This window comes from Podarcis tiliguerta, assembly GCF_965153285.1.
Source record: "Podarcis tiliguerta genome assembly, chromosome: 14".
NCBI classification, from domain to species: Eukaryota; Metazoa; Chordata; class Lepidosauria; order Squamata; family Lacertidae; genus Podarcis; species Podarcis tiliguerta.
The window spans coordinates 26410648-26435321 of record NC_139547.1 but is presented as its reverse complement, the minus strand read 5'-3'; the positions used below and the strand labels follow the sequence as shown (position 1 = coordinate 26435321).

Here is a 24674-nt window from a genome sequence, read left to right as displayed (position 1 = left end):
TTCAACAAATTTCCCCCAGTCCTCGGTGAACTTTTGGTCTCAAAGATATCTAATTTTTCTGGTTAGTCTGTCCAGTTCTGAATAGTCTGTCAACTTCAGTCTCCATTCTTCTATCGTTGGTATTTCCTCTTGTTTCCATTTCTGGGCCAGCAGAATTCTTGCTGCTGTGACTGCATATTGAAAAAGTTTACAATCTTTTCTTCTTATTTCATTCCCTGTAATTCCTAAAAGAAAGGTCTCTGGTTTCTTTACAAATGTATATTTTAACATATTTTTCATTTCATTATAGATAATCTCCCAGAAGCCCTTCACTTTCTTACACTCCCACCACATGTGATAAAACATACCTTCTTTTTCTTTACATTTCCAACACTTATTACACGTCTTATACATTTTTTCTAACTTTACCAGTGTAATATATAATCTGTAAAACATTTTCATAACATTTTCTTTAAGTACCGTACAAGCAGTAAATCTTAAATTCTCTTTCCACAGTCTTTCCCAATCCTCAAACTGAATATTATAACCGAAATCTCTGGCCCATTGAATCATTACCGATTTAACTTCTTCATCTTTGGTATTCCATTCCAACAATATTTTATACATTTTTGACAAAATTTTACAATTATTATTTATCACATCTGTCTGGAACTTTGACTCTTTTTCTGCATAACCACTTTCTTTAATGTCTTTTTTAAACATTTCATTAACCTGAAAATAGTGCAACCAATCATATACATATTCTTTGACTTGTTCGTATGGCTTTAATTTCCATTTTCCTCCTTCTTTGGTTATCAATTCACCATATGTAATCCAATTACTTCTCATATTTATTTTCTTTACACTCATAACCTCTAGTGGAGACAACCAGTGTGGAACTTTTGGTTCTAATAGATTTTTATACCTATCCCATATTTCAATTAATGAACTCCGGAATATGTGGTTCCCAAAGCCTTTATGGATTTTCTTCTTTTCACACCATAGATACGCGTGCCATCCAAATCTGTTATCAAATCCTTCTAAATCTAATAACTCTTTATTCTCTAATTTTATCCATTCTCTCAACCAGCAAAGACATGCTGCTTCGTAGTACAGTTTCAAGTCTGGCAGGGCGAAGCCTCCTCTTTCCTTTACATCTGTTGATAACTTAAATTTAATTCTCGGCTTCTTGCCCTGCCAGATATACCTTGAAAGCACTCTTTGCCACTCTCTGAATATTGCTACCCCCTTTAATATGGGGATAGTTTGAAATAAAAATAACATCTTTGGAAGGACACTCATTTTTATCGTAGATATTCTACCCCAAAAAGATAATTTCATTCTTCCCCACACCTTAGCTCTTTCTTTATTCCATTCCAGACCGGTATATAGTTATTCTGAAACAAGTCAATATTTTTGGGAGTTAACCAGATTCCTAGATATTTAACCTTTTTCACCACCTCTATCTCTGTTCTTTGTTGCATTATTTCTATTGTACTTTGATCCATATTTTTTGTAATTATTTTGGTTCTTCTTGTTTAATCTGAACCCTGCCACACTTCCGAATTTTTCAATCTCATCCAAGACTTCTTTTACACTTTCTAATGGTTCTTCGATCGTAATTACCAGATCATCTGCAAAGGCTTTTACTTTATATTCATTCTGACCAACTGTTACCCCTCACTGACTCCTTCTTCCAAGTCAGCCTCCAACCTCCACTTCTCCCGCTGCCCACTCCTCTCCTCAGTATCCAGCCAGCCCCGGACAAGATTAGGCTGGGTATTTTTCCTGGTCATTTGGCAACTTTGTAGGTAACAGACTACTAAACCCAATGTAGCATCCTCCCCTGCGTAGGCATCTTTCATGGGCATTGCAAAATGCTTTGCATTCTTTACTCACTGGTATATCGCTTAATGCAAGGTAATATACAAGCAGGAAAATGCTATATAATTTATGGCAAGCTGCGAGCTCGAGGGACCACTCAGGTTTACATTTGATGTCAAGCAAACTAGCCGTGGATGTATTGCTAATGTCAGAGAAAGCTACACACCCACTTCCTCTTTGAGCTGTGCCAAATGTGTGCTCATCTGAAAATAAGCTGCATTCTTAATGGAGAAAAGTCAGGAGAATCTGGGCCCACTCTGCAGAGCGTCTAAAAGGTAAAGTTATAATAACAGAGGGATGCAAATGACGGCTGCCTCCAATGTGAGGTGTGTGTGTTTTTAAGTTGACTCATCACCAGCTTTTTAACTTTTATATTTGCATACATTTGCATGTCACCAAAACCTCCACAGAGGTGTGTTTCTGATTATCCCATTTGACTCTATATTTAGGGTCAGATTATCCGTTTCACATACAAGTGGGGAACCTCTGGCACTAGGGCAAGCTTCCTCAACCTCAGGCCTCCAGATGTTTTAAACCTACAATTCCCAGCATCCCTGACCACTGGTCCTTCTAGCTAGGGATCATGGGAGTTGTAGGCCAAAAACATCTGGAGGGCCAAGGTTGAGGAAGCCTGCACTAGGACCACATATGGCCCTCTGGACCCCTCTATGTGGCCCTTGGGACTGTCCTCCACCCAACAGACCAGCCCTGCTTCACACCCTTCTGGAGTGCTTTTGCCTAGCTGGAATTTGTCCTTGAGCTCTCGCTTATCTTTTTCTTGGGCTGCAGCATGTCAAGGTGTCCATGGGGTGGGTGACTTGCATGCTTGACTACTTCCCCATGAAGCAAACCAGCAAACAAAAGCAAAAGTCCTAATTAAATCCATCTTTATCTGGCATTGGTCAGAAATCATCAGGTTGGTTTGTCTTTCAGGAAATCTTTCTGATTTTCTAGGGATGCTCACATTTTGGGATGGGGGAGACATTTGATCAGGTTTGCATTTAAAAGACAAACTTATTTACTCTTTCCGAAACAATATGTGAACCAAAACAAAGCCATCCTTCAGAATTCTCACCTCCGCAAATTTTGCAATGCACCTCTCCAGCCGAGGTGCAATGAAAATGCACAACACTTACAAAAATGTGTTATATTGTTTAGTCGTTTAGTCGTGTCCGACTCTTCGTGACCCCATGGACCAGAGCATGCCAGGGACTCCTGTCTTCCACTGCCTCCCGCAGTTTGGTCAAACTCATGCTGGTAGCTTCGAGAACACTGTCCAACCATCTCGTCCTCTGCCGTCCCCTTCTCCTTGTGCCTTCCATCTTTCCCAACATCAGGGTCTTTTCCAGGGAGTCTTCTCTTCTCATGAGGTGGCCAAAGTATTGGAGCCTCAGCTTCATGATCTGTCCTTCCAGTGAGCACTCAGGGCTGATTTCCTTAAGAATCAATAGGTTTGATCTTCTTGCAGTCCATGGGACTCTCAAGAGTCTCCTCCAGCACCATAATTCAAAAGCATCAATTCTTCAGCGATCAGCCTTCTTTATGGTCCAGCTCTCATTTCCATACATCACTACTGGGAAAACCATGGCTTTAACTATACGGACCTTTGTTGGCAGGGTGATGTATCTGCTTTTTAAGATGCTTTCTAGGTTTGCCATCGCTTTTCTCCCAAGAAGCAGGCATCTTTTAATTTCGTGACTGCTGTCACCATCTGCAGTGATCATGGAGCCTAAGAAAGTAAAATCTCTCACTGCCTCCATTTCTTCCCCTTCTATTTGTCAGGAGGTGATGGGCCCAGTGGCCATGATCTTCAGACCATATTTTGTGCTCTCCTCTTTCACCCTCATTAAAAGGTTCTTTAATTCCTCCTCACTTTCTGCCATCAAGGTTGTGTCATCTGCATATCTGAGGTTGTTGATATTTCTTCTGGCAATCTTAATTCCATCTTGGGATTCATCCAGCCCAGCCTTTTGCATGATGAATTCTGCATATAAGTTAAATAAGCAGTGTTATATTAGAGGAAATCTATTCTCAGAAATTGTGCATATCAGGCAGCATTGCATAGAAAAATGTGCCCTTTAGGAGAAATTCGCACTAAAATGCTGCTGAGTTTTCAACAGGACTTTAAAAAAACAACAACAACAAAAAACACAAATCCCAGCAGTGGGGGGAGCTCCCCTATGTTATGTAATTCTGTGTTTGTACATTGTAAACCACCCTGTGATCCTCGGATGACGGGCAGTATAGAAATTTAATAAATAACAACATTCATTTGCAATATTATGCATGAGGTGAGTGCACCATTGCGGTAACAAATTTACTCCAACAGAAGCTTCTATAGGACCTAAAGATTGAACCTAAAGGAAAGGAGCCTTAGCTGTCAGCAGGTTTTTTTTTTACATCACAGAAAAGCAGTATAAAAGAGCCATAGAGTTGGAAGGGTACCTGTGCGGTCATCTAGCCTAACCTCCCCTGCTCAATGAAGGATCTGCAATGCAGGGATCTCACAACTGCTGCATCCGCCCAGCCTCTTCTTAAGACAATTCCAGCAAAGGAGAGCTCCTACTATTTGCATGATGCGGGCGCCATAAAAGCATGCAATAGTATAGATGTTTGCTGAAGATTCTCCTGCAGGCATAGGTCAATCCTGAGCCACACACCAAATGTCCCTGCAGGCGCCGCAGAGCAGATGGACCTGCAATCTCCAAGCTGGGAGCTGCTCGGCTTCCTGCCTGTTTTCACTTTGTTTAACAGCTGCCCTTTGTTCTCTCGCTTCTTCGCAGACAGCAGATGGATGGAGACGTTTCATGGACCGTCCCCAAATCTTCAAACTTGCTTTCCTTTGATTCAAAGCACTTTGGCTGAGAAAAGGCACCAGAGCCAGCAGGAATGTCCTCAAGCCACAAATGTTATTTTATTTTCTTTTAAAATGTCATTACAATTATAGGCCACCTTTCCTCCATGGAGCTTATGGTAGCATACCTGGTTCTCCTCACAACAGCCCTGTGAGGGAGGCTGGGCTGAGAGACAGTGACTGGTCCAAGATCAGCCACACTGTGTACGTACCATGTATATTTAAAGGATATGGCTTCCACCAAAGAATCATGGGAGGTATAGTTTGTTAAGGGTGCTGGGAGTTATAGTCCTGCGAGGGGAAGACTTCAGTTCCTGGGATTCGTTAGGGTTTTAGGTATTTGTGGCCTTTTCTAGTGGGATGAGATGGGCTAGACCTGGCTTTTTCTCTCTGTTTGGATGTGTTTCTATTCTGTTGGGAGTTTTACACTTGGTTTTAACCTTTGCACCATTTTGTATTGGGTCACTTTTTGTGAAAAGGTGACTATTAAATACAATTATTATTATTATTAAGAGTAGTGATAATAATAAGGTAAAGGTAAATGACCCCTGGGCAGTTAAAGTCTAGTCAAAGGCGACTACAGTGGTACACTACAGTGGTTAAGTACTTAATTTGTTCCGGAGGTCCGTTCTTAACCTGAAACTGTTCTTAACCTGAAGCACCACTTTAGCTAATAGGGCCTCCCGCTGCCGCTGCACCACCGGAGCACGATTTCTGTTCTCATCCTGAAGCAAAGTTCTTAACCCGAGGTACTATTTCTGGGTTAGCGGAGTCTGTAACCTGAAGTGTATGTAACCTGAAGCGTATGTAATCCGAGGTACTACTGTATAGGGTGCTCATCTCGCTTTCAGGCCAAGGGAGCAGACATTTGTCCACAGACAGCTTTCTGGGTCATGTGGCCAGCATGACTAAACCACTTCTGGCCCAATGGGACACCATGATGGATGCCAGAGAGCACATGGAAACGCCATTTACCTTCCCACCAAAACAGTACCTATTTATCTACTTGCACTGGTGTGATTTTGAACTGCTAGGTTGGCAGAAGCTGGGACAGAACAACAGGAGCTCACCCTGTTGCAGGGATTCGAACCACTGACCTTCAGATCAGCAAGCCCAAGAGGCTTAGTGGTTTAGCGCCACCCACAGACAGCAGCCTGTTCTCCAGCGGAATAGAGCCAGGGTCCCAGTGGGAAATGGTTTGCTTAGCATATTTGTGTACTGAATTCCCCACCGGTTATTCATTGACGTTCCTTTGTGCTCCTTTGTAACTTTCCATTTTCATCTTCATTTATTGCATTTGTTGCCTGCCTTTTCTCCCAGGAGGTCAAAGTGGCTCTCCTCTCCCTCATTTTTTTATCCTCAGCACAACCCTGTGAGGTAGCTCAGACGGAGAGACTGTGATTGGATCGCACATTGAGCTTCATGGCTGAGTCAGAATTTGAACCCAGGTCATGCAGGTGCTAGTGCCACTGCCACACCTTCTGATACTGAAAGAAAATTCCATTTCCTCCTCAAATCGATGCCTGCGCTCAGACAGTACTCAGTGTGTATTTGCCCAGTATTTATTTGCACCTCATCCATGGAAGCAATCTCTCACAAGTAGCAAATTTATGTTGCCTTGTCAGTAGCCAGAACCCAGGCTTAGGCACCAGGATTGAAGAGTGGGAAATAAAGGAAACTGGATTCATTAACACCTGTCAGGCGAGTGCCCAACGACTTCCTTATTGTCCGTTCGCAATCGTTTGAAGTCCCAGAGGTTGGCAGCCTTCCAGTGTGTTGCAGCAGAGTTCCTCCTCTGTCCCCTGCAACATGCCTCTGTTACTCATCGGGGTTGTCTGATAGACCCATCCTTGCTGGCCTCCATCCTTATGGATGCAGAAAGAGTAAGAGAAGAGACACTGGGGCTTTGCACCGTGAGAAATCCACCGTGGTTAAGAGCTCTGTTCGCCTGACACGTGTAGACAGTTCTTCTTGCATTCTGAAAGAGCACATGGCTTGAGCAGAGTAGAGCAGGGGGAGCCCACACAGGGCCCCCAGATGTTTTGGACTATGATATCCACCAGCCCCAGTTGCTGGAGAAGGCAGAGGGCCCATCTGGATGAGCCCCACAGCTGGACAGAGCTCAAATCATTGTTCCCTCTATGGGAGAATACCAGAGCGGTAGCTGAGAAGCAGGAGGGTTCTCATGCTCATCGTAATATCCGCCTGGCATTGCCCAATGATGAGGCTCACCCATATTTATATCACATCTAGAGCAGGGTTGGGGGAACTTTTCAAGCCTGGGGGGCTCATTCATTTCTGGGCAGCCTTCCAGGGGTCACATGCCAGTGGAGGACAGGGCCAGAGGAAAATGGGGCAATCATCATCATCATCATCATCATCATAAATTTCTTGTGCCCTGCCCATCTGACTGGGTTGCCCCAGCCACTCTGGGTGGCTTCCAACAAAATATAAAGGGACACAATGAAACATTAAGCATTAATAGCTTCCCCAAACAGGGCTGCCTTCAGATGTCTACGAAAATTGATGTGATTGTTTATCTCTTTGACATCTGATGTGGAGGGTGTTCCACAAGGTGGGGGCCACTACCATGAAGGCCCTCTGCTTGGTTCCCTATAACTTTACTTCTTGCCATGAGGGAACAGCCAGAAGGCCCTCGGGGCTGGATCTCAGAATAATGGGGCTGGAGGTATACAAGACTGAAGCCGTTTGGGGCTTTAAAGGTCAGCACTAACACTTTGAATTGTGGTCGGAAACGTACTTGTAAAATGTGAATTTTACCTTTGGGCAGTAGGCTGGTTTCTACGTATACTCCCCATTCGCCTCCATCCAGGGAAGCAAGAGGCTTTGTTGGAGTTCAAGGATACATCCCATTCAGGCTGAAGCCCCCAAAGAGGTATTAAAGCATGTCCAGTGAAGGGCATGGGCTGGGGAGAGTCTTCAGGCCCAGACACAAAGGCTGAGTGTTGATTCCTGCATTGCAAAGGCTTGGATAGAATTGCCCTTTGGGTCCCTTCCAGCTCTTCTAAATGAAAACCGTTTAGACATGCTGGTTTATTATAATACAGTTTGCTTGGTAGGGTTTTCCAATGCTGATTCTACTGTGATTAAATTATATCCCTCAATCGCACAGAGAGTTCTTGAGAGATACATTTCGCACCTAGGACTGAGGTTCCCCACTCCTGGCTCAGAAGAAGCCAGACAAGAACTTGGTTCTCTTTCCTAAACATAATCTGAACAGCAGCAGGAAACTCTGGACTCCACCCAGATACAACTTAGTCTAGTGCCACCTAGTGGCCTAGCCCTGTAATGACACTACATAGGCAACCATTGACTTGAAATTGTCCTTTGGTTCTTGGCGTAGAGAAAGGATTTGTTTTGGTTTGGACTTGGAAATAAAAACGCTTTCTGAGCTGTGTTATATGAACCCGAGACCTCAGACTGGTAGCCAGAGACAGGTCCTTCCTTCCAAAATCAGGGATTTAAACAGACGTGAATGCTGGACTTTGTTCTTTCTGGTGGGCTGAAAGGATTGGGATGGGATGAAGCTAGCTCGGTGCAAGATTGGGTCCAGAACGGTAGCCAGGAATGTTCTGGAGGGGCTGGCCGGCTGGAGAGTTGTGGGAGAGGTCAGAAAGCCAAGAGCTGGGAGAGAAAGCCAAAGTGGAAATGGAAGGCTGGGAGGAATTGCACTGCAAGCCCCGTGGAGTTCCGGACGAAGGAAGGCAGGAAAGCATTTCACCAGGGCCAAAAGGCAGGAAGGAGAGGAAGAGGAGAGTGGGAGGTATGTCAGGAAAGGATCTAGAGAAGGAAGGAACAAAAGCAAACAAGTCGAGATTGCATGTGTCCCAAAAGGAAGCCCAATATGGCCATGGAGGGATCCTATGCACAGCCAAGTTTCTATCAGTGTTCATCAGATATTCAGACTGGGTGTAAAAACTGACATTCCCAATATGCTCCATTCTCAGGGACCCAACCCTAGTTCTTGAGAATGTGGTTGCAGACCAATTCCATGTCTTCAAAGCAGTTTCAGAAGCTGGAACAAAATGAAACGAGGGACTAGCTGCGGGGAGATGCATCCCTGTTGGTTCTGTATTGCTCAGTATTGTCTACACTGACTGGCAGTAGCTCTCCAAGGTTTCGGTGGAAATGCTGGGTCTTGGACCTTAGAGCGTCTGGGTGACACCATTGGTTCAAGGATTGCCCACAGAGTTAGGAACAAAACAAGCTGCCTTATACTGAGTCAGACCTTGGCCCTTCTAGCCGTGTATTCTTGACACTGACTGGCAGCTGCTCTCCAGAGTTTCAGGCAGGGGGCATTTCCTGCCTGGCCTGGAGATGCTGCGGTTTGAACCTGGAACCATCCACATGCTCTTCTGCAGAGCGATAGTCCTCCAACCTCTGTGACTCTATACCAAAACATTGTGCCATGTGCTGAGGGCTTTGCAGAAAGCCAGAAAAGAGGCCACCGGCCTTCATTTCAGTACTGGAGAACAAACATTTGACATGCTTTCCCCTAGCTCATTCCCATGGAACAACACACTGCCGATTGTTCCCCAAACAAGACGGTCAGTGTTCAGGTTCTCTGACATTTCCAAGTGGGCTTTGGATTTTCTTTTAGTGGCACCCCTTGGGCGCCTCGTCCGATACTGGGTGGCATTGTCGCCGGCGGGACGTGGCTAGCGGACAGGCCCCTGTTACATCACTGCATGTGTGCGGCAGAGGCATCTGAACCAATCCGAGATGGAAAAAGGCCTCTCTTTGGGGCCTGTTATCAGGCCGCAGACCTCCTGTCGCCAAGCTGGGAGAGCATGCTGCCAGGCAGGGTGAGCGTGGGGACGAGCCGAGGAAGGAGCGAGGCCTCAATGCCCTTCGGAAAGAAAGACGTGCCCACAAGTCTGGCTGCGAGAAGGGGCTGACAAGGCCTCCATAGAACCTCTTGTTCCCGAGCATAACAGCTCCGTTCAGTGTGTGTGTGTGTGTGTGTACAGGAGGGGAGAAGCCCTTTGCGAAGAGCTCCAGTTAACAGATTAAACTGTTCCCTTTTTTTTTTTTAGTGGGGAGGGAGGTTATTATGCACCAAGATAAAACTGGCGACAGCTGTTGATAAAGCGTCTGGCACCGTCGTTTTTGGCACTCGGTGGCTGCTTCTGTCTCAAGCCATTCCCAACGGGGGAGAGAATGACCCCAGAATTTAAAGGGAAACATTCTCTAGATGTTTGTATCTTGTGAGGCTACGGCAGGGAAGCTTGTGGAAGGAACAATCGCTCTCCTCTGCGGATGCTGAAACCTAAGTCCTGGGTTCATCCGACCTTCCCCAGCAGTATTCGAAGCACATTTTGAAAAACGGCCACCTCAGATGTCTCAATGGAGACGTTTTGAAACCAAACCGCATTTCTTCTGGTCTTTTCCCATGAAGACCCCCTTCCCGCTAATCTGGATCTGTCACTTGTGGCCACATCCACAACTTGTGGCTTCCGGTTTGTTTATAGGCCCAGTTCAAGGAGCTCATGTTAGTGTTTGAAGGCTTAAATTACCTAGGCCCCAAAAAGGCCATCTCCATCCCTACTGACCTACTTGGGTGTTAAGGTCAAAAAACAGTGCTTTCCTTGGTAGTTCCACCACCCTCAGAAGGGAATGGCAGCCTAGGTGGAGATGGCTTTCACAGGGGCAGCCCCTAAACTGTGGGACTCCCTCTTCCACAGAAGACTCTTGTACAGCTTTCACGGTATGCCAAAGAATAAGGCTGCCAGATGTCAGGCAAAAATGGAAAAAGAAGAGGAAGAAGAGGAGGAGGAGGAGGAGTTTGGATTTCATATCCTGGTTTATCACTACCCTAAGGAGTCTCAAAGTGGCTAACAATCTCCTTTCCCTTCCTCCCCCACAACAAACATTGTGAGGTGAGTGAGGCTGAGAGACTTCAGAGAAGTGTGACTAGACCAAGGTCACCCAGCAGCTGCATGTGGAGGAGCGGAGACGCGAAAAGGAAGGGGAAATTGCTGCAGTTCGCATGTTTGTAGTGAGGAATGGAAATGTCAAGTGAATATAACTGGCATTTTTTTAGTTTGCAAACGACACATAATTAATTACTTTTGTACATTGTTTTGACATCCTTTACATTGACATGAGTGTAAGTTAGGTAAGTTAGGTAAATAGTTAGATAACATGTAACTTGACGTAAATTAGCGCACAGCGAAACAATTAGCAGCATTTGGCAGAAAGAGAACGGCAGGTCAGGATGGAAATTGCTGCCTTCTTGCATCCCTGCTGAAGACAGGCATCTTTTCCTGGCACTTGAGACCTAAGATATTTTGTTTTGTGGGGCCCACCTCTTTTGGTAAAGTTATTTTATTATCTTCCACTTGGAACAGTTTTACTTAAAAAACAACAACCATTGTATGAGTTTTATCTGCTTTTATAACAGTACTAGGGACTCCCACTCTGCTCACCAACTCTGCTTCCCCACCAACTGTTTGTTTGTTTGTTTGTATGTTTATGAAACCAGAGGTCTCAGGGCGCTTCACAGAAAATATTACAATATATAAAATCAAATAAGAACAATGACCCAATAACACCGCCCCCCCCCCCAAGAGCCACATTTTAAAAGGGTATAGGATGTCGGATGTCAATCTGGTCAACCAAAGGCCTGGTTAAAAAGGAACGTTTTTGCCTGGTGCCTAAAGGCATATAATGAAGGTGCCAGGCAAACTTCTCTGGGGAGAGCATTCCACAGATAGGGAGCCACTGCAGAGAAGGCCCTGCTCTTGTGTTGCCACCCTCTGGACCTCTCGAGGAGCAGGCACGCTAAGGAGGGCCTCAGAAGATGATCTCGGGGTCCAGGTAGGTTCATATGGAAAGAACCCCATCACAGCTCACTTCACCCTCCCTCATAGCTCCCCCCTAGTTCCTCTCCCTGACAGCTCTCCCCAAACCACCCCCTTTCCTGACAGCTGCCCCCCAGCCCTCGCCCCTTTAAAGGAGGAGGAGAGGTGCTTCAGAAACTGATTGAGCAAACTGCTCTCTGAAGCACCTTCCCTCCTTTAAATGCTACAGCAGCTTTGGCTTGGAGGTGTAAGTCCCATCAATCTCAGCTATCTGTTGAAAGTTCAGGGGTTAGATTATTCCAGGGGAGTGCAAAAGACCAAGCCTCTACAGCTGTGGCCTTGAGCGCATTCTCTCCTCTTTCCTGGGATCTCTTAAACGGGGTCTGCCAGGGACCAAACTTGGGACTACATATACCAGGGAGAGCCCAGCCTTTCAGATGTGTTGGTTTCCAGCTCCCAGAATGCTTGACCCCTGGCTATGATGCATGAGACCGAGGGACATTGTAGTCCAGTGTGTTCAGGAGAGCACCACGCTCTCAGCTGCTGGGCTATACTGCGCAATGGGCCTTCCTGTGCCCACCCTGACAGCCCAGGTCATGTAGGAGAAGCCCAGGGCATTGCTCCATCTTACTTGCACTCCTTTGGAATTGCCCCTTTGAAATGCTGCCTGAGATTTTTGTTGCTCCAATAAATCATATTCAAGGCAGCCAGGGAGCTGAAAGACACCCCTCCCCGCAGGAAAGCAGGCTGCAATGGAAGCAATTAATGGTTGACAAACACCTTTTCTAAACAAGCAGGGCATGGCAAGCCTTAAAAACAGCTACCTCCATCTGGCCGCTCAGGCCCTCCTTGCAGTTCATTCGAGGTCACCCCAAATTTATGGCCAGTATGGTCTTAAGAGCCACTTTATAGAGTGTGAGAAGCTGGCAGGCTGTCACTGCAGCTCCTCTGAAATGGCATATTCTGGGATTAATATTGTTTTACGTCCCTTTCTGCAGAGTGGCAGGAAGCTGGGGCTGCCTAATGCCAGCTTCTTTGAGAAAAGAGGGGCAGTTGAGCATTACAGCATCTTTCTGGTAATCCATTTAATCTACTTAAAAAAAAATGTTGAGAAGCAGCAACCAGCTTTTGAGCGTCACTAAAGCCCACCTTCTGCTTGATGAAGAGTCTTGTGGAATTCAAAAGCCTGCACACTCCAAAGTTGGTCTCAGGTAAAACATTTTAGTTCTTCTGTGTGTCTTAAAAACATGGCACTGACAGCTATGTGCACACATGGGCAAAGCCAGGGAAATTCCATTGGTCCACTTACCCTAATGGCCAAACAACCAGAATATTTTACATATTCTTTAGCAGTGATTTCTGCACTGCAGGGGTTAGACTAGATGACCCACTGTGGTCCCTTCGAACTCTACCATTCTATGATTCTATATCCAGGTTAGTGGTAAAACAGGCCACTGGCTGGTTTTGGAAGGAACAGGAGGAGGGTTGAAAGGGGGAGGGAGGAAAGGACCTACAATAAGAAAGGACTGCAAGGGGAAAGAAACCTCGTATTGTCAAGAGTGACCTAATCTGGCCTGACAGCAATTCCTCCCAATTATTTCTAATCCTTCTCAAACTTAAGTGGCAGGAACGGAACTCAGAAATGTACAAACAAGAGGGGGGAATTTGGCAGAAGAGAAGCGAGCGAGCCGGAGAAGGCAGGGGGAGCAGCAGATCGAGCAAGTGGCGGAAGGCACTGCAAGGAGAATCATGGAGAACGGTAGAGTTGGAAGGGACCCCAAGGGCCATCTAGTCCAACCCCCTGAAATGCAGGAACCACAGCTAAAGAATTCCTAGCAGCCGGCCATCCAAACTCTGTTTGAAAACCTCCCATGAAGGAGAGCCCCACGAACATCTGAGCTGTCAATCAGCTCCTATGGCTCATCCATACTTCCGCTTCTCCTGTGCTGAGAAAGCACAGAACGGAGTGATTTTCTGCTTATCCCATGTTTTCTAGGAATGGGTCTGAGTGGTTTATAGAAGTATAATCAATCATAAAAAAGTAAAGGGACCCCTGACCATTAGGTCCAGTCATGGCCGACTCTGGAGTTGCAGCGCTCATCTCGCTTTACTGGCCGAGGGAGCTAGCGTACAGCTTCCGGGTCATGTGGCCAGCATGACTAAGCTGCTTCTGGCGAACCAGAGCAGCACACGGAAACACCGTTTGCCTTCCTGCCGGAGCGGTACCTATTTATCTACGTGCACTTTGATGTGCTTTCGAACTGCTAGGTTCACCCTGTCATGGGGATTCGAACCGCCGACCTTCTGATTGGCAAGTCCTAGGCTCTGTGGTTTAACCCACAGTGCCACCCGCATCCCATAATCAATCATACCAACAGGCTAAAAAACAGTTTCTATCCGGGGGCTGTTAGGCTGCTGAACGGGAAATAATATAGTACAACTGACTTTCAGGGTTGGTGTGTTGTGCGACAAGCACACAGAGTGCAATGAGATTGAGTGTTTGTGGGGGAGGGAGGCTCAGTTAATTTCATTGTACATAGGTTGTACATAGATAATAAAGGTCCTCCTCTTCTTCTTCTTCTTCTTCTTCTTCTTCTTCTTCTTCTTCTTCTTTCCGGATTGCTCCTTCGCTTTCCCTAGGAAGGTTCTTCCTAGTATTTAGTCAGAATCTCCTTTCTTGGCATTTGAATCCATTGGTTCAGGTCCCACCCTCTGGAGCAAGAGAAAACATCTTCCATGGGACAGTCCTTCAGATATTATGTCAATCTGCCAGCTGCAACGAACACCACCCTGTTCACATGATGATGGCAATTTGAACGCTGCACGGTGGTGCCCTTTACATTCCTTCAAAGCCCATCCTCAAAACCTCCTTTTCCCAAAACGCTGTTGGAATAGGACCCACCCACCCCCCACCTTATGAAGGTAGACCCTAAGAATGACAGACCTGAGCTGAAAGCCCTTCCTTTCACCCTTCACCATCACCTCTTTGCTCTTCCTTGGGATGGGGCCCACTTGGAGATGCTCAATGGTAGAGCGTCTGCCTTGCATGTTGGTTCACTCTCCGATGGCATATCCAGGTAGGAGTGGGAGAGCATCCCTGTCTAAAACTCTCTCTAGGTAGCCCTGGGAGAGAATGTGTCTCTGAAATCCTGGTGAACCACGGCCAGTCAGTGTGGACAATACTGAGATAGATGGACTGATGGCCTGATTCAGTGTAAGCCAGCTTCCTGTGCTGCTATTCCCCTTCCACTCCCTGTCTATATATCACATTTTCTTCGGACCATAAAGTCCTTTGGGACAGAGACTTCTTTCTGTTGTTGTCCTTCATCTGCAAAGTGCCATCTACACTGGTGGTGCTAAATCCATAAACATTACTAGCAATATCGGCTCGCGATCAAATTGCGTGTTTGCATTCCCCTTTGCTCCCCAGAGTTTGCACAGAAAGATGGAGGCGGGGAGACACCGCTTTAAGCACCACCATTTAAGAAGAATGTTGGCAAGCTGGAATGTGTGCAGTGGAGGGCAACCAAGATGATCAAACTAAGCTTTGTGAGGAACAGTTGAAGAAGCTGAGTATGTTTAGACTGGAAAAAAGGAGACTGAGAGGAGCCATCTTCAAATATCTCAAGGGACATGGAAGATGGAGCAAGGCTGGTTTCTACTGCTCTGGAGGGTAGGATCCACACCAATGGCTTCAAGTTACAAGAAAGGAGATTCCCACTAAACATAGGGAAGAACTTTCTGGCAGTAAGAGCTGTTCAACAGTGGAGCAGTCTCCCTCAGGAGGTGGTGGACTCTCTTTCCTCCCTTTCAAGCAGAGGTTGGATAGCCATCTATCTGTCTTGGATGCTTTAGCTGAGATCCCGGCAGTGCAGGGGGTTGGACTAGATGACTCTACAATTCCATGATTCTATGTTTTTCACTGTAATTGTTTTTAAAATATTTCAATCTCAGTTTTATAATGTTGTTGCTTTTTTATTTTTAAATTGTATGTCTGTTTCCCACCCTGAGTTCCTTAGGGAAGAAGGGCGGGATATAAACTCAGTTAATAATAGTAAATATCATCATCATCCTTATATGACTTAGGGATTTTTAATTATTAAGTGGTTCAGAAATGCCTTATCTAGTGCTTCCCAGTTAGCTAAGTTAGCTAAGTACTGCAGCTAAGTACATTTGTCAAAAGCCAAGCCATGGACCACCTACTTTTGAAAATGTTGATATATCTGTGGTAGTTTTTGTTATGCGAATGGTGCCACGGACACCCTGGGTTGGTTACGGGGACCTCTTGGGGTCTGGGGACCACCAGTTGGAAATCACTGCCTTAAATAAAGAAAGAATACTGCAAGGAGACAGCTGCAGGAGGACCAGTGCAGTGCAGTGTAGTGGTTAGAGTGCTAGACCAAGGCCTGGGGTTCTAGCCAGCACTCAGCCATGAAGCTTACTGGGTGACCTTGGGGCAATCATAGTCTCTCACCTACCTCACAGGGTTGTTGTGAGGATGAAACAGAAAGGGGGGATAACTATGCATGACAGCTTGAGTTCTCTGGGGGAAAGGTGGTATATAAATGTATTAAATATTGGCTCCTGGTGCGATTTAGGGCCTAATTCAAGATACTGGCTTTGACCTGTAATCATTCAGGGAGCATGTGGTCCCTCGCAAACCTCTGAGGCCAACCAGCAGAGCCTGGATTCAAATTTCAAACTTATTTTCAAGCTGGATTAACTTCTACAAGTCAGAAGGGGGCTCCCCCGCCCCCGCAGGCAGACTTCTCCAGCAGCTTCGTCCTCATGGCATTCTGTAAACAGGCAAAGACAAGTTTTTGTTTCATTGTGCTTTTTGGGCGTTTGCCATTGTTGTGTTTCACATTCTCCCCTCCAGCCCAGCTTCTTCTGCAGAAAAAAAAAAGCTTGGTTATTTTGTGTTATTTCTTTCCAAACAGATTGCTGTCGTTTCAGCGACACCTTTCATTGTTTCGCACGGTAAGTTTGTACTCCGCTTGGAGAGGAGCAGCCCCGAATTTCTGCAAATAAGGAAAAGCAAAAAGGAAAGGAGGAATGTCAGAAACCATAATGGGGCAGAAACATTTCCTGAGGTTCCTTTTTGGCTTGAAATGTGGAACCTATTAGTGGCTAAATCCACCCCTTCCACACACTCCAGCAGCCCTAATTGTGCTTTTCACTAGCATTTAACACACAGAAGAAAGCTTTGTTGGATGTCACTCCCCCATGCTAGTATCTCTTACCCACAGGAAATTAAATAAAGTAGCCTTTTCAAATGGCTGTCAAAACAAGCAAGGCTGCTATGCTTTCCATGACTTCACTTCTAAGCCCTTATTTTTACTTCTGGGCTAACTTTGATCTAATTTAATCCAGAGTCAGGGTTCTCCAGACAGATGGCCGCTATGCTTTGCGGTAAAACTCTGCAGATGTATGGCGGTGTGTCCTCTCCCATTAGGAGCACGGGGGAAGACAAAACTGGGGTGCTGTGAGCATCGCATGAGAAGGAGGCTTCGGAGCTGATTGGAATCGTATCCCTTTGTGTCTTATAAGGGGCATACAAAAAGGATTTTGCTCTGTTCACTTGACTGTCTCACGTCCAACCCAAGCCTCTGGGATTGGGCAGGGTGCAGGTTTAAACAGAGGGGGGGTGGGGAACGACTCACCATTCTGATCCTGTTGCTGAAATGACACGGGAGGAAACCTGAGGTTTTGTTTCAGGTGGAGTGCAACGCTCAGTTCGTGTCCAGATGCACACGGACATATGAGGCTGCTAGGAAAGGGAGAGCACTGAGATTCAGTTCACATTTCAAGGTGAATCTATCTACCCACTCCGTACATCAATATAAGAACTGTATCGCCATCATCCTTTGAAATGGACTCTTCTCTAAATTTTGCAGTACAGGTTTCCAACCAAGTAAAACACAATGTAATGAGCCAGTGTGGTGTAGTGGTTAGAGTAGTGGGCTAGGATCTGGGAGACCAGGGTTCAAGTCTCTCTCTGCAGCCATGAAGCTTGCTGGGAAATCTTGGGCTGGTCGCAGTCTCTCAGCCTAACCTACCTCACAGGGTTGTTGTGAAGATAAAATGGAGAGGGAGCAGACTCATGTATGCTACCTTGAACTCCTTGGAGGATGGACTATAAATGTAAATAATAATAATGATGATAATAATAATAATAATAATAATAATAATAATAATAATAATGCACAAATATGCATATACAGTGGTACCTCGGGTTACATACGCTTCAGGTTACATACGCTTCAGGTTACAGACTCCACTAACCCAGAAATAGTACCTCGGGTTAAGAACTTTGCTTCAGGATAAGAAAAGAAATTGTGCTCCAGTGGCACAGCAGCAGCGGGAGGCCCCATTAGCTAAAGTGGTGCTTCAGGTTAAGAACAGTTTCAGGTTAAGAACGGACCTCCGGAACGAATTAAGTACTTAACCAGAGGTACCACTGTATTAGGTAAAAGTGTGCATACAAATGCATATATTAATGAAAATAGCATACAAAAATGCATTAGATTAGGGAGAATGGCTTACAAAAACCCACATACTGTATTAGTTAAAAGTGCATACACTATTGTTCTCTAATATTAGGAGAAATTTCCATTGAAATGCTGGCAGCCTTTCATGAGAATTTTTAATAATGACTAATTGCTGCAGAAATGTGGAGAATTGAATGTAAGACTGGAACGGATGGATTCATCCAGCCTTATTTACATCAAAGCCACAACTGACCTAGGAATGCATTTTAGGAACCACAAATCTGAAATTTCGACTGAAAAGTGGCACAGCGGTTTACTAAACCATTCACTTCTGAGAACTGTAGCTTGTCAAGACTTCTCCATAACGGCAAAAGACATGCCCACTGTTTGTGCTATGTTAGCAATGAGGGAGACCTTCTGCATGTACACACTGGTCACATGGACACCACATGGCCTGCAAGGTAGGACCAACTTCGCTGAGCTTCACGAAAGCCTTTCTGAACACTCCATCCTCATAGCTCTATAGCTGCCACCTTGGAAACAGCATCTGATGGAGCTGAAAGCCAAAACATGTTGCCACCTGAATAAAAATCTGTTTTGTGAATCACAGAACGTAAGAACATAATAAGAGCCTGCTGGATTAGGCCAATGGCCCAAGAGCATCTTGTTCTCACAGTGGCCACCCAGATGCTTGTGGGAAACCAGCCAGCAGGATTCGATCCCCAGAGCCCTCTCTCCTCCTGCAGTTTCTAGCAACTGGGATTCAGAACATGGCTAAGACCATGGAGGAAGAGCACAACCATCATGGCTGGTAGCTGCCGCTAGCCCTCCCCTCCATGAATTTGTCTAATCCTCCTGTAAAGCCACCCAAAGTTGGTGGCCATCACTGCCTCCTGTGGAAGTGAGTTCCATAGTTTAACTATCCGCTGCATTAAGAAATCCTTCCTTTTATCCTTGAATCATCTTGCATTCAATTTCATTGGATGTCTGTGAGTCCTAATGTTATGAGAGAGAGAGAGAGAGAGAGAGAGAGAAACATTTCTCTACCACAGTAAGGGCTGTGTGTACACACATATGAATGAAATCTCAGTTGACAAGTTCTGGCCAATTGCTACTGAAACCAAAGGAAGGACAGGAGAAGGACAATCCTCTGGCCAAGCCCGAGGCCAGATAAGCAGTCGTTCACAGAGGCTGGGCTTTTTTGTGAGCCAGTCATTGTGAAATGGGAACACTTTTCGGTTTCCTTTCCAAGCTATCTGTATTTACCTTGGGAGCTAAACCACCATATCCTGTTTGAAAGGAGAAGGGTCAACAGGATTTCAAGGCAAACATTACCACGGGCCAAGTACCTCATCAAAAAACAAAAAACAGAAAAGGCATGCTTGCACTTAACACTCTCCCCTGACTCTGGATACTGCTAATTTGCTCCTGCCATGGCAAAGACCACCCAGGAGGGATGTTCAGCCTCCTCTGTCATCAAGAGAACTGCTTCCTGGCCTGGCTTTCAAACCTCCCAAACCCATCACTCCCTTTGTTATCAGGGTATTTATCTCCTGAAAGACCACCTCCTTCCCTATAGACCCTCCTGAGTGTTAAGGTCAACAGAGGGATGCCCTCTTGGTAGTTTGGGGGGGGGGGTGGGATGCCCAGGAGAGGACATTCTCTGTGGCACCCCCTAAGTTGTGGGACTCCTTACCCACCAAAGTGCATCTGGCTTTTTACAGTTTTAGGTGAATGCTGAACATTTGTCTCTTTCCCCTGACTTTTGACACCCGAGATATGTGTTTACAGAGCCCACCCTTCTCCTTTGATTGGTTTTGATCAGTCTTGAATTTTGAATTTTTGTAACCCACCCTGGGGCCTGCTGGTGAAATGTGGGTACTAATCATCACCATCGTCTCAGAACTGTCAACGAATTATTTCCCGCTGCCTCCACTTCCCACCATCCCCAAACACATGAGTGACCTTGGACCAGCCACTGCCTCTCAGCCTAACCTCCTCTTCCTCCTCCTCCTCCTCCCCCTTTGGCAATCACTTGTAGCCGAGTAAGATTGTCTTCCATAAACACAGTTTATGTGACTGTGGAGGCCAATTCTGGATCCACACTTCCTTCCACAGTGTGGACATAGATTTCCGGGCTGGAGTTGATCATTGTGAACATTTGCTAAGCATGCCTTCTTCCTCTTAGCACGTTTGTCTCTTTCATCCTGAGTTCAAGTGCCTTCAAAGCCTATGACACCTTTGGTAAAGGCTGTTCTCCAACTGGAGCGCTTACAGGCCAATGTTTCCCAGTTGTCGGTGTTCATACTACATTTCTTTAGATTTGCCTTGGGAGAGTCTTTAAGCCTCTTTTGTTGACCACTAGCATTACGCTTTCCATTTTTAAGTTCAGAATACTGTAGAGTAGTTGCTTTGGAAGATGATAATCAGGCATCCACACCAGGCCAACGAAGTTGATGTTGAAGAATCATTGCCTCAACACTGGTGATCTTTGCTTCTTTCAGTACACTGGCATTCCCAAGTACACTGGCCTGTCTTCCCAAGTGATATGTAAAAATTTTCAGAGACTCCGTTTCGAGGAGTTGGAGACAGGGTTTATAAGCAGTCCATGTTTCACAAGCATACAGTAAGGTTGGTAATACAATAGCTTTGTAAACAAGCTAACCTACATTAAAAGGCTTGTTATGCAGGTAAAATCAAAAGGGAGCATAAATACCACCTTAAGCTCCTTGCAGGAAAGGTAGGATATAGAAAAGTTCACTTTTCACCTCGCTCAATGTACATTAAGGTTGTGCTGGTTGAAGCACAGGGCACTGGTACCCAATTGATGCTCCAGTGAAGCCAGCCACTTCCAGAAGAGATGAGGATGCAGTTTTTGCCTGTTCTCCCTCCCCGCCTAAAGCACCCCCCAAAAAAATCTGTTCTGGAGGGTTGGGAGATCCTCCAGGATGGCGTTCTAAGGAGCCCTGGGACCTGTTGCGAGAGGGAGGATAACTGGCAAAGACTTCCTCCCCTCAGTGAAGGGCACCTTCCAGCAGCTCATAAGGCCTTGCAATGGCACCATTTGACTCTCTCTCACCCTCAATCCCTTGAAGTCCAAGCTTCTTATGTGTAGGGCTGCCATACGTCCGGATTTTCCCAGACATTACAGCAGGGATTAAAAAAGTTAGAAGTGTGATCCAGGAGGAATTTCTGGAATGCAGCTGTTTGTCTTAAAAAAGTTGCTTTTCCTTAAAAAAAAAGCTCCACAATTTTCAGGGTGTCCCGGTTTTGTACTTTATGAAATATGGTGACCCTGCTATATGGGCACGTGGTGCTTCCTCATTCATGCAGAGCTTTGATGAACGAAGAGCAGCATCACATTTTCCAGCGGCAGAAAACTCTCCTGTGTGCCGCATCGTTTTCATTTCAGCAGCCTGCTAAATCTATGCAAAAGCCTGGGTCAGAGAGAAGCTTGAAAGAGATGACATCATGCACATTACCACTAAACCTGAGTTGAATATTATCCAGGAGTGAGTAATTTTTAATGAGGCCTTCTGGTATGTCTTGTTTAAACTTGCACATATCTTCAACTTGGAGCCTGCCGAAAAGAAAAACAATACCATTTGGCTCTGTAATTTTTTTATTTTTTTTTAAAAGCACACCAGAAAAGTGCTAAGAGCCTCATATCTTACCTCTTTTTATCCTCAGGTTTACTCAGTCGACGTGCAAACAGAAAAGGCCAGGGGATTGTTACATTAGGACGCACCTAAGAATAACTTTAGCATTCCTCCAGCAAGTTATCTCAGGAACGTTTCAGCATCACTGCTGGCGGTTGGAGGATGCCCTTCAGATAAGGGCTGTGGCCGCCTCCCCACCATAAGTACAAATTCCATTGGGTGTAAAGAGGATCCTATTTCATCAAGGGGTATTAATGAGCTCTTAAAGAAAGTGGCATATCGCATTCTGGGGTCCCCCCCACAAGGCCATGAGAGATGGCTAGATTGTCTGAAAAGAAAGCATTTTAGAAACAGATGCTAAAGGTCTGCACTGGAAATGTAATGGGTCACCAAGGGAGGAAGCACAGATTTGTGCCCTCTTATTAATTAATTAGTTGCAGGGATGTGCTGTTGATCGGTGTTACTTCATCTGTCTTGCAAGCAGAAGGTCCGAGATGTTGGAAGTGCAACAGCAGTGTTCATTCAGTTTGCAAGTTAAGCGTTAACTCTGTTAGTGTTAAGGTCAGTTAACCAAGAGGGGTGTGTGTGTGTGTGTGTGTGTGTGTGTGTAGGTGTTGCTTAGCAACCAGTCGGAATGCCATGATCCTCACGGAGTATCAAGTGCTCTGATTGACTGTGTAGTTCTGAGGGAGCTTCTCTTCTGAATGTATGGTTGAATGCCTCCCCACTGTATACAAGGCCCAAACTAAGGAAGACAAAAGCTCTCTTCGTTCTTCCTCAAGTTATACACTGTTTTGTTCAGTTCTGCTTAGTAAAGTGTCATCAAGACTTTTCTATCTGAACTCTGGTGTTATTTGAGAGATTTTGCTAACACCAGGTTCATTCCCCAGCATTTCTAAGCAGGGCTGGGAAAGAGACCCCTGCCTGAAACCACGGTGAGCCCTGTCAGTCATTGTAGACAATACTGCACTTAGATGGACCAGTGAGTCTGACTTGTAGAAAGCTTATTGTTGTCGTCCGTGTGTCTCAAGAGACAAAGGAGTGTGTCTCTGGGGTTAAGTCAAACCACTGTGTTAGCAGCACTGAAGTGACCTGTGTATGGAGGTTCTGGGCTGCCCAGACGACAAGACCCCACTCTTGGCCTTGCTAATGTCGTCCTAAGGAAAGCAAGATGTTTGGCACCAGCTTGGCTGTAGGAGTTGTCAAAAGAAGGCATACAAGGCACCATCAAACCATCTTAGGGACTCTACTCCAGATTGGTGTAGGGTTTACTCCTTAGTCTTTTCTTCTCCCAAAGATATTTCATGAAACAGCAGAGGTTTAGGATCAGAGTTTTCCTTCACCTACATGGGCTACCTTCCCAGGTTGATGATCCCAGGTTGGACCCACTACTGGTCTCATCCACTCAATCTACTGGAGCCTGTTTTCACATGCAGAGGAAGTCCCTAACTTACTGATGGTTTTATACCCATTGGATACCCTCATCTGGTTGAGCTGGCCAGTCGAAGCTGTTCCCTGGTGTGGCTGCTGTCGCTTGCTGACAGCTTCTAGGAGCCACAGGTGATAGCTGAGTGCAGGGTGGGGACCAGATGTGGACAAGCTACCCCAGAAGGAGCACAATGTGTCCCCCACCAGAGGTACTTTCCCTCCCCTAAAACCCCACACACCCCTGGTATACAGCAGCTTTCTATATACCGTATTTTTTGCTCTATAAGACTCACTTTTCCCCTCCCAAAAAGTAAGGGGAAATGTGTGTGCGTCTTATGGAGCAAATACAGGCTGCGCAGCTATCCCAGGAAGCCAGAACAGTGACAGGGATCGCTGCACAGCGGTCCCTCTTGCTGTTCTGGCTTCTGGGATAGCTGTGCGAAGCCTCTTCAGGGCAGTGGGAGGAACGCTGGCTTCTGAGATTCAGAATATTATTTTTTCTTGTTTTCCTCCTCCAAAAACTAGGTGCGTCTTATAGAGCAAAAAAATATGGTAGTTATTTTTAAATGAATTTGCATGCTATGCAAACCTCCACTGTTTTGAGAGACTGAAGAAAGGGCAAGATAATATTCCTTTTAAGGACCAAAGGAAGAATGTCCTGGCTGGGGCTGCAGGTCTAGATGTACTCACCTTGTGGGAATGTAAAAAAAATGAAAAACTTCTGGGAAATGATATATAATGAGATGAAAAAGATGTTGAAATAGACATTTATTAAGAAACCAGAAGCATTTTTACTTGGCATTGTAGGAGATGATGTTAATAGACAGGATTGTAAGTTGTTTTTATATGCAATGACAGCAGCAAGAATATTATTGGCACAAAAATGGAAGCAAGAAGAATTACTGACGAAAGAAGAATGGCAGACGAAAGTGATGGACTATGCAGAATTAGATAAATTAACAGGAAGGATTCGAAACCTGTGGGTCCAGAGATTCTTAGAAGATTGGAGTAAATATATGAACTATTTGAAAAGTAATGGTAATGAACAGATCACGCTAGTAGGATTGCAAGAAGTTTTGTAAGGAGGACTATTTGAAATATTGCAAGAAAGACTTTGAGATGAATTGTTAGTTAATGATAATTAAGAGTAATAGAGAAATTAAGAAATGCAGAATAAGTGATAAAGAACGAAAAATCACCAGAGGTGTTGACGGAAGTCTAAAATATTGTATAAGATAAGAAGATATGTTATATGATTGTTGGAAATGATATGTTAAAAAAACCAATAAAAATGTAAAAGAAGAAGAAGATGTACTCACCTTGGTCTGATCCAGTTATAGGGCTCTTTTTATGTCCTGAGGAGCTTTCAAAGACCGCACAGATGCTTTCCAATTCCATAGGCCAAGAATAACTCAAAACTTCAGACAGTGTATACTCATCACGTGAGACAGAGTTCAGAAACACTATCTGGATTAGGCTATCAGAGAAGCCGTATCTCTGAGAAAGCTTAAATTAGCAGGACTTTATTCAGGGAATTCTTTGGAAGGCAGGAACA

At 45.3% G+C, this 24674-nt stretch overlaps 1 long non-coding RNA gene across 1 annotated transcript in view; it reads left to right on the top strand.

Annotated features, from left to right (window-relative positions):
• Window positions 1–24410, top strand: part of LOC310663909 — a 253653-nt gene extending 229243 nt beyond the window's left edge. The window contains exons 2-3 of the long non-coding RNA XR_014504663.1: window positions 17793–18018; window positions 24182–24410. This is a non-coding gene — a long non-coding RNA (uncharacterized lncRNA). The remainder of the gene's footprint in view (window positions 1–17792; window positions 18019–24181) is intronic.
• Window positions 24411–24674: the final 264 nt, after the last annotated feature.